Raw genomic sequence first — 14,979 nt, forward strand, 5'->3', positions numbered from 1 at the left:
CCACCTCCACCAGGGGTGGTGGGGAGGAGGTTCTAGAGCTGTCCTGATTTCCTCTCATGGTGTAGTGGATTGACCACGGGTCTGGGAGTTAGTGGGATAGAGCATGGGTTCTAATCCCCAGCTCTACCACTTGCCTGCTGTGTGACCTTGGGCAAGTCATTTTACTTCTTTGGGCCTCAGTCACCTCATCTGAAAAATGGGGATTGAGAGGGTGAGCCCCATGTGGGACAGGGGCAGCATCCAGCCCGATATGCTTGTATCCACCCCAGCACTTAGTACAGTACCTAGCACATAGTAAGCACCTAACAAATACCATAATTATTATTATTCCCATCTGCTAACCTGGCTTTGGGGTCCGGGGATGCTACATATCAAAGCAGAATCCCTAAGGAGCTCCATAGGCTTGAATGAGTGCCATTATAGGCTGTGTGGCTCACTGCAAAGAGCTTGGACCTGGCAGTCTAGAGACCTTGGTTCTAACCTCAGCTCTATCACTGGCCTACTGTATGACTTTGGGCAAGTCTCATTTAACATACCTGGACCTCATTTTCCTAATCGGTGAAATAATAATAATGATGATGGTGGTATTTGTTAAGCACTTACTATGTGTCAAGCACTGCTCTTGGTACTGGGGTAGATACAGGCTAATCAGGTAGGACACATAGGGCTCACAGTCATAATCCCTATTTTACAGGTAGTCATAATAATCACTGTGGTATTTTTTAAGTGCTTACTATGTGTCAGGCCCTGTACTAAGCTCTGGGGTGGATACAAGCAAATTAGGTTGGACACAGTCCCTGTCTCCCATGGGGCTCACAGTCACAATCCCCATTTTACAAATGAGGTAAATGAGGCCCAGAGAAGTGAAGTGATTTGCCCAAGGCCACACAGCAGACAAGTGACGCAGTTGGGATTGGAACCCAGATCCTTCTGACTCCTAGGACCATGCTCTATCCACTATGTCATACTGTTTTCTGAAATGGGCATAAGATACCTGTTCTCCCTACTTCTTGGCTTGAGAGCCCCATGTGAGACAGGGAGTCAATCAATTGATCAATGGTATTTGCTGAGTGTTTACTGAATACAGAGTACTGTAGTAAATATTTGGAAGAATACAAAATAAGCAGACACTGCCCACAAGGAGCTTACAATCTAGAAGGGAAGACAGACATTAAAATAAATCATTTAACTATGGATAATAATAATAATGGCAATTTGTTAAGGACTTACTATGTGCCAAGCACTGTTCTAAGTGTTGAGGTAGATACAATGTAATCAGGTTGTCCCACATGGTGCTCACAGTCTTAATCCCCATTTTACAGATGAGGTAACTGAGAAGTTAACACAGATAAATTAAATGACTTACCCAAAGTCACAGTTCACGAGCAGGGATTAGAACCCACAACCTCCAACTCCCAAGCCCGTGCTCTTGCCACTAAGCCATGCTGCTATGTACATAAGTGCTGTGGGGCCGTGGGTGAGGTGAATAAAGATACAAATCGAAGTGCAAAGGTGTTCCAAAGGGAATGGGAGAAGAGGGAATTAGGGATTATTCAGAGAAGTCCTCTAGTTTTTACCAACTCTTTTGTAGTCTCCCGTGAACTTTGTACAGTGCTCTGCATTCACTAAATGCTCGATAATTGCAATAGATTAAATAAGGCTTTCTCGGGGGTGATTTGACCATTTTCTTCATATCCCAGCATTTCTCACAATGCTTGGCACACTATGAGCTGTTAATAAATACTATAATTATAATCAAAATAGCACAGAGCAGTGTACTAAAGAGCAGAGAGGGGGTTGTGCAGGATGGGTATGGAAGAGTAGAGTAGGTGTTGCATCTCTGAGACGACCTTTCTAGGGTGGCCAGCTGGGATCAGTAGGAATCAATATGTGGAGTATGGGAGTCTGAGGACTATTCTCAAATTTTCTGCTGCCGCTATTGCTTGTTACATGGTTATTGATGCTGAAGTTTACCCTCATTCCTTCCCTTTTAAAAAAATGGTATTCGTTAATGATGATGGCATTTGCTAAATTTTACTATGTGTCAAGTATTGTCCTAAGCTCTGGGACAGATACAAGTTAATCAGGTTGGACACAGTCCCTGTCCCACATAGGGCTCACAGTCTTAATCCCCGTTTTACAGATGAGGTAACTGAGGCCCAGAGAAGTGAAATGACTCGTCCAAGGTCCCAGAGCAGGCAAGTGGTGGAGCCTGGATTAGAACCCAGGTCCTTCTGATTCCCAGACCCGTACTCTATGCACTAGGCCAAGCTGCTTTATGGGCCAGGCACTGTACGGAGTGCTGAGGTAGACACAAGATAATCATGTTGGACACTGCGCCCGTCCCACATGGGGCTTACAATCTCAATTCCCATTTTAAAGATGAGGTAGCTGAGGCACAGAGAAGTGAAGTGATTTGCCCAAGGTCACACAGCAGACCAGTGGCCGAGTTGGGATGAGAACCCAAGTCCCTTGACTCCCAGGCCAATGCTCAATCCACTGGCCACACTGCTTCCCTGTCACTTCCGGCTGCTAGACAGTGAACCCCAGGCCTGAGGACAGTCCCACGCTGTGTAAACACCTAATCAATATCACTACTACTGTTACTATTGCACAACTTGTGGCTGCACCTTTTACAGATTAGGCTAAACCTGATAAACGATTTCACATTGAGAATGAAATAAAATATTTGAAAGTTAAATATATATGAAAATATATGAAGGGGAATATGTCTACCAACTCTTATTTTGTATTCTCCCAAGCATTTAGTACACTGTTCTGCATTCTTGAAATAAAATATATGAAAGTTGAGCATTTCCTCGAGAATGAGGCTTATTTTGAGTCTTTAGGTTGTCGACCTAGACTGCAAGCTTGTTATGGGCAGGAAATGTGTCTGCTAATTCTGTTGGATTGATGTTGCCCACGTGCTTACTACAGGACTGTGCACGTTGTAAACGCTCAATCAATACCATTGCTAATTCTGTCGCATTGTACTCTCCCAAGCACTCAGGGCAGTGTTCCATTTATAGCAAGCGCTCAATAAATACTGTTGATTGATTGATTGGAGGTGGCCCCTGAGGTAATAATAACTGCGGTATTTGTTAAGTTCTTTCTGTGTGCCAGGCACTGTACTGAGCGCTAGTGTGGACACAAGCAAATCAGGTAGGACACTGTCCCTGTCCCACATGGGGCTCAGCGTCTCCAACCCCATTTTACAGATGAGGTAACAGTCTGAGAGAAGTGAAGCGCCTTGCCCAAAGTCCCACAGCAGACAAGTGGTAGAGGCAGAATTAAAGAAGCAGTGTGGTGTAATGGATAGAACACGGGCCTGGGAGTCAGAAGGTCATGGGTTCTAATCCTGACTCTGCCTCATGTCTGCTGTGTGACCTTGGACAAGTCTTTTCACTTTTCTGGGCCTCAGATACCTCATCTGTAAAACGGGAGATTAGGAGTGTGAGCCCTCTGTGGGACAGGGACTGTGTCCAACCCATCTTGTATCTACCCCAGTGCTCATAACAGTGGTACATAGTAAGTGCTTAAGAAGTACCATAATAATTATTATTACTGTTTGTTGTGGGACCTTGGGCAAGTCGTTTCACTTCCCTGGGCCTCAGTTCTCTCTTCTGTAAAATGGGTATTGAGACTGTGAACGCCAGGGGGATTGTGGACTGTGAGCTCGTTATTAGGTAGGGACTGTCTCTATATGTTGCTGATTTGTACTTCCCAAGCACTTAGTACAGTGCTCTGCACACAAGCGCTCAATAAATACGATTGAATGAATGAATGAATGGATGAATTGTGTCCAACCTGATTTGCTTATGCCCACCCCAGCACTTAGTACAGTGCCTGGCCGATAGTAAGTGCTTTACAAACACCACTATTATTGCTATTATTATTATTATTATTATTATTAGAACCCCATGACCTTCTGACTCCCAGGCCTGGGCTTTCTTTGCTACGCTGACATCTAGCAGGGGAGGTCTGCAGCTGAGAAGCTCAGGTGCAATGAGGCTTGGGGCTGGACGCAGGGTCCGTGGACTGGGCCAGGACCCTCGCTGCGGGGAGTGCACTCTGAGCGGAGAGCAGCTCTTTTCCAGGAAATCGGCTGAGTTCTCAGGCTTTCTAGCCTCCAGTTGGGCTCACCCCTCCCCCGCAGTCAGGCGGAACTGAGTGAGTGAGAATTCAAGAATGCGGAAATCTGGCCACTCTGCCTGAACCGGAGGAAAACGTTGGCCGTTCCCTCCTCTCCCCTCCAGTCCACTTCTGCATGAAGCTCTGGTGGTTTGAGGCTGGACAGTTTCTCTCCCCCCTCCCTCTTCAAAGTCTCATTGAAGGCAGATCTCCTCCAGGAGGATTTCCTTAATAATAATAACTGTGGTATTTGTTAAGAGCTTACTATGCTCCAGGCACTGTACTAAGTGCTGGGGTGGATCTAAGACACAGTCCCTGTCCCACGTGGGGCTCACAGTCTCAATCCCCATTTTACAGATGAGTTAAATGAGGCACAGAGAAGAGGAATGACTTGCCCAAGGTCACCTAGCAGACAAGTGGATGAGCCAGAGTTAGAACCCATGACCTTCTGACTCTCAGGCCCTGGCTCTATTCATCATCATCATCATCAATCGTATTTATTGAGCACTTACTATGTGCAGAGCACTGTACTAAGCACTTGGGAAGTACAAATTGGCAACATATAGAGACAGTCCCTACCCAACAGTGGGCTCACAGTCTAAAAGGGGGAGACAGAGAGCAAAACCAAACATACTAACAAAATAAAATAAATAGAATAGATATGTACAAATAAAATAAATAAATAGAGTAAAAAAAAATATGTACAAACATATATACATATATACAGGTGCTGTGGGGAAGGGAAGGAGGTAAGATGGGGGGATGGAGAGGGGGACGATGGGGAGAGGAAGGAAGGGGCTCAGTCTGGGAAGGCCTCCTGGAGGAGGTGAGCTCTCAGCAGGGCCTTGAAGGGAGGAAGAGAGCTAGCTTGGCGGATGGGCAGAGGGAGGGCATTCCAGGTCCGGGGGATGACGTGGGCCGGGGGTCGATGGCGGGACAGGCGAGAGCGAGGTACGGTGAGGAGATCAGCGGTGGAGGAGCGGAGGGTGCGGACTGGGCTGTAGAAGGAGAGAAGGGAGGTGAGGTAGGAGGGGGCGAGGTGATGGAGAGCCTTGAAGCCCAGGGTGAGGAGTTTCTGCCTGATGTGCAGATTGATTGGTAGCCACTGGAGATTTTTGAGGAGGGGAGTGATATGCCCAGAGCGTTTCTGGACAAAGATAATCCGGGCAGCAGCATGAAGTATGGATTGAAGTGGAGAGAGACACGAGGATGGGAGATCAGAGAGAGGGCTGATGCAGTAGTCCAGACGGGATAGGATGAGAGCTCCCTTTCCTCATCTCCCACTCCATTCTGCATTGCCCTCCTTTTGCTCTCCCCCCACCCCAGCTCCCCAACATTTATGTCTATATCTGTCATTTTTTTATTTGTATTGATGTCTGTCTCCCCCACTCTAGACTGTAAGCTCACTGTGGGCAGGGAATGTGACCATTTACTGTTGTATTGTAATTTCCCAAGCATTTAGTACAGTGCTCTGCACACAGTAAGTGCTCAATAAACACAATTGAATGAATGAATGGGTGTCCCACAGCTCAGGGCTGATCCTGCTGACTGGGGGATGGGTGTGGGATGGGGTGCACCAGGAGGGAGGGTCTTTGGCACACTCTCTGTGACCCCACTGCTTGTCCCCTGGGGGTCTCAGTGTAGAAAAGCCCTGGTAAAAGTGATAATTAATAGTAATGGTCATATTAGTTATTATTATTATAAATAATAATGGTATTTGTTAAACACTTACTATATGCCAGGCACTGTACTAAGCGCTGGGATGGGTACATGCAAATCAAGTTGGACACAGTCCCTGTCCCTCGTGGGGCTCACCTTCTCAATCCCCATTTTACAGATGAAGGAACTGAGGCCCAGAGAAGTGAAGTGACCTGCCCAGGGTCACCCAGCAGACAAGAGGCAGAGCGTTAAGCACTTACTCTGTGTCAGGCACTGTCCAACCTGATTATCTTGTATCTACCCCAGGGCTTAGAACAGTGTCTGGTATGTAGTAAGCTCTTAACAGCATGGAGTAGTGGATAGAGCACAGGCCTGGGAGTCAGAAGGTCATGGATCCTAATTCCACCTCTGCCACTTTTCTGCTGCATGACCCTGGGTAAGTCACTTCACTTCTCTGTGCCTCAGTTACCTCATCTGTAAAATGGGGATTGAGATGTAGGACAGGGACTGTGTCCAACACTATTTGCTTGTATACACCCCAGCGCTCAGTACAGTGCCTGGCACATAGTAAGCACTTAACAAATAGTATTATTGTTATTCTTATCAAATGCCCTGATCTTCCTGACCCTGACCCCAGAAAACCCTCTGCCCTTCACCCTGCCCAGCCTGCTCGGCTTATCGCCAGACTTTTCGCCATCTCGGTTGGGGAGGTGATGAACTGGGCCTCCCCAGGCTTCCCACTGGCTTCACTGGTGCAGATTGGAGAGGGTTGTTGACCTAGGATGGAGAACCACTCCTGTCCCCTGGGCTTACCCACCACACACACAGTCCCATAGAGGGTTCTCTCCTCCCCTGGACACTTCCCACACCTCCCACCCCAGCAGCGCACAAATCACTGCCCATCTCCAAAACATCTCATACATGGCAGTGCAGGGCAGAGCAGCCAAGGCAGAGCGCAGGGCGGGGTAGAGCACAGGGCAGGGCAGAGCAGAACAGGGCAGAGCGGAGCAGGGGTTGCCCATGATTCCATCTCTGGGGTGGAGGGAGAACGGGAGGATGGGGCCAGGCTCTCTGAAGCCCCGCCAAAAACTTTGGGAGGGAGGCTCAGGGTGGAGGTGGAGACTTGCTTCTCAGGTCAATATTCAGCACTGGTGCCTTCTCCCCTGACCACCATCACCTTCATCTCTGCTTCCTCCTCTTCTTCTCCTCTCTTTCTTTGCCACTCTCCTTCCTCCTCCTCCTCCTCTTTTTGGCACCTCTCCTTCCTCCTCCTTCTCCTTCTCTTCCCCCTCTCTTCCTTCACCACTTATCCTTCCTCCTCCTCCTCCTCCTCCTTTCTTCCTTCACTACTTTTCCTTCTTCTTCTTCCTCTTCCTCCTCCCCCCCTTCTTATCCCATTTCTCCTCCTTCCCTTGCCTTATCATCGCCTCTTCTCTCTTCCACCTGGGGAAATAATTCCCAGCTTTGGAGAGAGCCAGTTCCTTTCTGAGAAGGGGAAGCAGAAGAAAGTGGCCACTACTGCTCTTCCCATCTCATGGGACTTGTAACCTTGTGAAGCTTTATGTTTTGTTTCTTGAGGACTTATGTGGAGAATGGAGGGGTCCCTCAGGGACCATATTAAAAAAGACTGGGGAGAGAAGGACATTCATTCAATCGTATTTATTGAGCACTTACTGTGTGAAGAGCACTGCACTAAGCATTTGGGAGAGTACAGCATAAAAGTATAACTTGGGAGATGGCTAAATGGTCCATTATGAAGGTTAAATACCAGCTGGACAGGGACTGAGGGAAACAGGTCCATGGGGCATTCATTAATCATTCAATCTTATTTATTGGGCACTCACTGTGTACAAGCACTTTACTAAGTACCTGGGAGAGTACAATATAACAATAAACAGACACATTCCCTGCCCAAAATGAGTTTACGGTTCAGAATGGGAGGCAGACAGTAATACAAATAAATTACAGATACGTACATAAGTGCTGTGGGGCTGGGAGGAGGGATGAACAAAGGGAGCAAATCAAGGTGATGCAGAAGGTAGTGGGAGAAGAGGAAAGGAGAGCTCAGTCAAGGAAGGCCTCTTGGAGGAGATGTGTCTTCAATAAGGCTTTCAATAAGGGAGGAGAGTAATTGTCTGTTGGAAGTGAAGAGGGAGGGTATTCCAGGCCAGAGGGAGGATGTGGGTGAGAGGTCGGCAGAGGGATAGATGAGCTTGAGATATAGTGAGAGGGTTAGCATTAGAGGAGCAAAGTGAGTGTGCTGGGTTGTATTGGAAAGTAGCGAGGATCCAGTTGTTTGGATCAACCTGGTCCTCCCACAGACCAAGTGGGGAATGAAGGCAGTCCCAGATTGGGCAGGGATTGTGTCTCCCAACTCTATTGTACTGTTCTCTCCCAAGCATTTAATACAGAGTCCTGCCCATAATAAACACTCAATAAGTCCCACTGGTTGACTAGTGTGGCCTGGTCTCCCAACTGGGTATATGAATGAGGAGAGAGGGGAGAGGTGCTTAGTACGGTTTGGGAGAAAGGAGTCTCTGTGGCTGATGGGAATCCAGTTATTTTAGGAGAAGAAGAGAGGGCAGAGAGGACAGACTGCATTGGTCAATGAAGGCTGTCACGAGGCCAAGTTTTCTCGTTAGCCTGGGAGAAATCACTTCCTCTCAGAGTGATTTTGGATTGCAACCTGGAGTCATATCAGCCCCAAGCCAATTCTAGAACTTCTGTATTTCTTTATTTCCAGTGTCACAACTTGGGTGTAAATCCAGGGCAGTATCAAGTGCTTAGTACAGTGCTCTGCACACAGTAAGTGCTCAATAAATACGGTTGAATGAATTACCTCCATTTCCCTGGGGTTAATGGATTTTTCAGGGACCGTATCTGTTATTCATTCCTTCATTTGATCATATTTATTGAGTGCTTACTGTGTATAAAGCACTGTACTAAACGCTGTTAGTTATGAGTTATATTGTTCTATTGTACTCCCTTAAGCACTTAGTATGGTGCTCTGCACGTGGTAAGCACTCAGCAAATATAATTGAATGAACAAATGAAGGTCTGTGAGGAGACTGATGCAGTAACGTGGCTCAGTGGAAAGAGCACGGGCTTTGGAGTCAGAGGTCATGGGTTCAAATCCCGGTTATGCCAACTGTCAGCTGTGTGACTTTGGGCAAGTCACTTCACTTCTCTATGCCTCAGTTACCTCATTTGTAAAATGGGGATTAAAACTGTGAACCCCCTGTGGGACAACCTGATCACCTTGTCACCTCCCCAGCACTTAGAACAGTGCTTTGTACATAGTAAGCGCTTAACAAATACCATTATTATTATTATCATTATTATTATTAGTCAGGAGAGGCTATATCAAGTGCCTGGACCCGCCTGGTGGCATTTTAATGGAAGGGAAGGGGAGGAGTGTGGAGTTTTTGTGTAGGAAAAAATGACAGGATTTGGCAACAGATTGGATATGGGTGATCACTGATTGTTGGGGTATTTGTTCAGTGCTCACCCTATGCCAAGGACTGCATTAGGCACTGGGATATGAGATAATAATAACAACAATTGTTGTTGCCTTATGCAGCCATGTTTATGGGTCATGTCTGACCCATAGTGACACCATGGACACATCTCTCCCAGAAAGCCCCACTTCCATCTACAATCGTTCCGGTAGTGTATCCATCCAGCTCTTAGAACAGTGCTTTGCACATAGTAAGCACTTAATAAATGCTATCATTATTATTATTATTGTTATAGCATTTTCTTGGTAAAAATATGGAAGCAGTTTACCATTGCCTCCTTCCATGCAGTAAATGAGTCTCTGCCCTCGACTCTCTGCCATGCCGCTACTGCCCAGCATGGGTGAGTTTTGACTTGTAGCAGGTTGCCTTTCACTCACTAGCCACTGCCCAAGCTAGGAATGGAATGGGTATGCCTCTGCTTGACTGTCCCTCCTGCAGTTGAAACTGGTAGAGTACTGGAACTCTCCAGGTGGGACCCTGAGAGGGGCAATAATAATAAAAGTATTTGTTAATTGCTTATTATGTGTCAAGCACTATTCTAAGTGCTGGGATAATTACAAGCTAATCAGATCGGACCCAGTCCCTGTCCCACATGAGGCTCGCAGTCTTAATCCCCATTTTACAGATGGGGAACAGAGAAGTTATCCATTCATTCATTCCATCATCTTTATCGAGTGCTTACTGTGTGCAAAGAACCATACTAAGTGCTTGGGAGAGTACAATATAGCAATAAACAGACACATTCTCTGCCCACAATGAGCTTACACTCAAGTGACTTGCCCAAGGTAACACAGCAGACAAAAATAAGGTTGGATACATTGGGGAGAGAATAGTTTTGTGAGACCGAGGGGAGTGGCGGTGATGGTGGTACTGGTGCCCAGGCTTGGTTGAGTTGTTAGGAAGTTGCACTTGGTAAGCGGGATTTCGGTTTTGGTGAAGATGGAAATAACACACATATAATATAATGTTACCTGGAGAGTTTCCAGTACTCTAGCAGTCTCAGCTATGGGAGGGAGAGTCAAGCAGAGGCCTACCCATTCCATTCCTAGCTAGACCAGTGGCTAGTGAGTGGAGGGTAATCTGTACAAGTCAAAATTCCCCTGTGCTGGGCAGCAGCGGCATTGGAGAGAGTCGAGGGTGGAGACTCAAGTTTGCTGCACGGAAGGAGACAATGGTAAACTATTTCCGTATTTTTACCAAGAAAACTCTATGGATACTCTACCAGGATGATTCATTCATTCATTCAATCGTATTTACTGAGCACTGACTGTGTGCAGAGCACTGTACTAAGTGCTTGGAAGGTGCAATTCATCAATAAAGAGAGGCAATCCCTGCCCACACCGGGTTTACAGATGGGGAGTGGGGCATTCTAGGAGAGGTGTGTACATGACGTCGCTATAGGTCGGAAATGACTCAACAGCATAAGCTGAGTCAGGAGCGCCATTGCTCTACTAAGCTCGGAGACTAGAATACATGGATGAGAACTAGACCTAATCCATGTCCCTGAAACATCTCAAACTAAAAGAATAAATCAGGGGGAGAGTTGGTGATGGACAGATAAAGGAAGATGAACCAACCCAAACACAAAAATAACAGTATTTCTTAAGTGCTTACTAAATGCCAAGAACTGTACTAAGTGTGGGGGTAAATATAAGGTGATCAGGTCATACATGGGGCTCAGAGTTTAAGTAAGAGAAAGAACAGGAATTGAGAAGAATAGGTATTGAATCCTCATTTTCCAGATGAGGGAACTGAAGCCCAGAGAAGTTCTGTGATTCCATAATAATAATAATAATAATATTAATAAGAATAAGAACTGTGGTATTTGTTAAGGGCTTACTATGTGCCAGGCATTGTACTAAGCACTGGGGTGGATTCAAGCAAATCAGGTTGGACACAGTTCCTGTCCTACATCTCAATAGGGCTCACAATCTCAATCCCCATTTTACAGATGAGGTCATTGGGGTTGGGGCACAGGGAAGTGAAGTGACTTGCCCAAGGGTGGCATAATGGATAGAGCACAGGCCTGGGAGCCAGAAGGTCATGGGTTCTAATTCCAGCTCTACCATTTGTCTGCTGTGTGATCTTAGGCAAGTCGCTTCACTTCTCTGTGCCTCAGTTACCTCATTTGTAAAATGGGGATTAAGACTGTAAGCCCCATGTGGGACAGGGACCGTGTCCACCCGATTTGCTTGTATCTACCCCAGAGTTTAGTAATGATAATAATAATAATAGTATTTGTTAAGCACTTACTATGTGACAAGCACTGTTCTAAGCACTGGGATAGATAAAAGGTAATCAGTTTTTCCCATTTGGGGCTCACAATCTTAATCCCCATTTAACAGATGAGGGAACTGAGGCACAAAGAAGTTAGATGGCTTACCCAAGGTCACACAGCAGACTAGTGGTGGAGATGGGATTAGAACCCACATTCTCTGACTCCCAAACTCGGGCTCTTTCCACTAAGCCATGTTGTGCCTGGCACCTAGTAAGCACAAATACCACAATTATTATTAAGTGGAAGAGCAAGAATCAGAATCCAGGTCCTCTGATGTGCAGGCTGGTGCGCTATCTACTACGCATACTGCCCCTGGAATCAAAAAGGAGGGCAAGGAGTGGGATAAAAGCAGCAGAGCACTGAGGCTAAAAGTTTCCCACTCAGGCAAGGCTGTTCAGAGTCCCACAGCCACCGGGATGTCATCCAAAAGCCATCCCATTGATCTAAAATTTCGGAAGGTTTGTAGCCACTTGCCTCCTCCTTCCTGTCCCCTTCCTTCCCTGCCCCGTTGTGTTGGAACAAACAAGATGAGGTCTGAAGACTGGGGACAACAGTGGTGTAGGGGTTGTGTCTCCCAGCCTGCAGAGCTGGAAGTACAGTGCTCTTCATCAGGAGACCCTCGGTAAAATGCTCAGTGTAATAATAATAATTATGGAACTTGGTAAGCACTTATTATGTGTCAAATACTGTTCTAAGCTCTGGAGTAGATACAAGTTAATCAGGTTGGACACAGTCCCTGTCCCACATAATAATAATGATGGCATTTATTAAGCACTTACTATGTGCAAAGCACTGTTCTAAGTGCTGGGGAGGTTACAAGGTGATCAGGTTGTCCCATGGGGGGCTCACAGTCTTAATCCCCATTTTCCAGACGAGGTAATTGAGGCCCAGAGAAGTGAAGTGACTTGCCCAAAGTCACACAGCTGACAAGTGGCGGAGCCAGGAATTGAACCACGACCTCTGACTCCAAAGCCTGGGCTCTTTCCACTGAGCCACGCTGCTTCTCTACACTTTTAATCCCCATTATACAGTTGAGATAACTGTGTCCCAGAGAAGTGAAGTGACTTGCCCAAGGTCACACAGCAGACAAGTGGTGGAGCTGGGATTAGAACCCAGGTCCTTCTGACTCTCAGGTCCATGCCCTATCCACTAAGCCATGGGGGTACTAACCAACCCTTGTTACTTACTGAGCGCAGAACACTGTACTAAGCACTTGGGAGAGTACACTATGACAGAATTGGTAAACATGTTCCCTGTACACAACGAGTTTATGCTGGAGGTAAGCTGGAGCTGGTGGGAACAGAATTCTGGTTGTAGCTTTTTTGAGCACCCTTTTGGTGCTGTGCACTCTACTAGACGTCTTGTAAAGTACAGGATAATGAAGTGGCCCGGCTCCTTGCTTAAAGGGACCTCACTATTTTAGGAGAAATAACCTGGAGTCATCACCCCTAGCCCATGTCCTGCCTCTGTCCTGGAACATTCATTCATTCATTCAATCGTATTTATTGAGTGCTTACTGTGTGCAGAGCACTGTACTAAGTTCTTGGGAAGTACAAGGTGGCAACATATGGAGACGGTCCCTACCCAACAGTGGGCTCACAGTCTAGAAGGGGGAGACAGACAACAAAACAAAACATATTAACAAAATAAAATAAATAGAATAAATATGTACAAATAAAATAAATAGAGTAATAAATGCATATAAACATATATATATATACAGGTATATATATATATATATATATATATATATACAGGTGCTATGGGGAGGGGAAGGAGGTAAGGCCGGGGGGGGGGGGATGGGGAGGGAACACCCTCCCTCCTCAAATCCGACAATCACTCTCCACCCTTCAAAGTATACAACTAACTCTGTTGTATTGTACTCTCCCAAGCACTTAGTACAGTGCTCTGCACACAGCTCTCAATAAATACAATTGAATAAATGAACAGACACTGACTCTGCTGCACTGTACTCTCCCAAGTGCTTAGTACAGTGCTCTGCACACAGTGCTCAATAAAAACGATTGAATGAATGAATACCGACTCCACTGTATTGTACCCTCCCAAGCGCTTAGTACAATGCTAAGTACTAAAGTGTAAAGTACTACTAAGTACTAAGTGCAAAGTATACAACTGACTCTGTTGTAGTCTCCCAAGCACTTAGTACAGTGCTCTGCACACAGCTCTCAATAAATACGATTAAATGAATGAACAGACTGATTCTGCTGCATTGTATTCTCCCAAGTGCTTAGTACAGAGCTCTGCCCACAGTGCTCAATAAAAATGATTGAATGAATGAATACTGACTTCACTGTATTCTATCCTCCCAAGCTCTTAGTACAGTGCACTGCACACAGTGCTCAATAAATACGATTGAATGAATGAATGCTGACACTGTTGAATTGCACTCTCTCAAGCACTTAGTACACTCCTCCACACACAGTAAGCACTTGATAATTACCATTTTTTGACTGATTGATTAATTGATTGATCCTCTGGAAGCCCCACTGCCCATCTCTGCTCTCTGGGGTGGCTTTCCCAAGGGAACATTTCAAGTGGGGGTTGGGTCTTGGGGCGGGGGGTGGAAGAGGGGGAAGAGGGGAGCTCACAGAACATCAGGAAACGAGCACTCCTGGCCCTCTGGAGTCCAACCTGCACGAGTTCCTCCTGAGAGAGTTGACATTTCCCCGATGTGACCTCTGGGCCACCCAGTCACAGAGAAACGCTTGGCCAAAGGCCGGCTCTCTCTCCCTCAGGATCTGGGCAGGAAGCCAGCATTCTTCCCATCATCCTTGATGCTTGACACAATGCGCAACAGCCTCTTTTCTCTCAGAGGCGCATTTATAAGAAATGAAAACTCCAGTCACAGAGATGGGCCAAGTAACCCCTTGTTGGCTGCTCCTGAATAGAGAGTCATATTAAAATAAGTTGGAGAAGCAGTGGTTTTCTTCCACGATCGGATCTTCTTATGTCTCCCCCTCCCCACCCTGGTCCTGCTGGACCCTTCCTTGCCTACTTCCCTGAGCCCCCCACCCCCCAAAAGAGGTTTTCACATCTAGGGCTACACCAGGTCTCTCTGCTTCAGCTGTTTGAAATTTCACACCAGGAACCTTTTTGCTTTTCTAAAATTACAGTGGAGGAGGGCAGGCTGGGATGACCAGATGACTGAATGTCCACCGGCTAGTAGGCTGGGTCCAAGCCCCCTGCCAGTGTCTGCAAAGCTGGGCCAGAGCCCCCTCCTCTCCTGTGGGCCCCAGTTAATTGATTATCTAGTGGCTGGCATTTATCGAGCTCCTTCTGAGTGTCAAGCTCTGTCCTAAGCACTTTGGTCGAGCACCTGAGAAGCAAAAATGCAGGTTCTTGTCCCTCAAGGAGCTTACCGTCCACTAGATT

The 14,979-nt window shown here is 46.5% G+C and overlaps 1 non-coding gene across 1 annotated transcript; it reads right to left on the minus strand.

Annotated features, from left to right (window-relative positions):
- Positions 1 to 9,658: 9,658 nt before the first annotated feature.
- Positions 9,659 to 9,795, minus strand: LOC119920144. Its single transcript, XR_005447909.1, has one exon. It is a non-coding gene; the product is annotated as a small nucleolar RNA SNORA7 (small nucleolar RNA).
- Positions 9,796 to 14,979: the final 5,184 nt, after the last annotated feature.

Source organism: Tachyglossus aculeatus, chromosome X1, assembly GCF_015852505.1.
Source record: "Tachyglossus aculeatus isolate mTacAcu1 chromosome X1, mTacAcu1.pri, whole genome shotgun sequence".
Taxonomy (NCBI): Eukaryota; Metazoa; Chordata; class Mammalia; order Monotremata; family Tachyglossidae; genus Tachyglossus; species Tachyglossus aculeatus.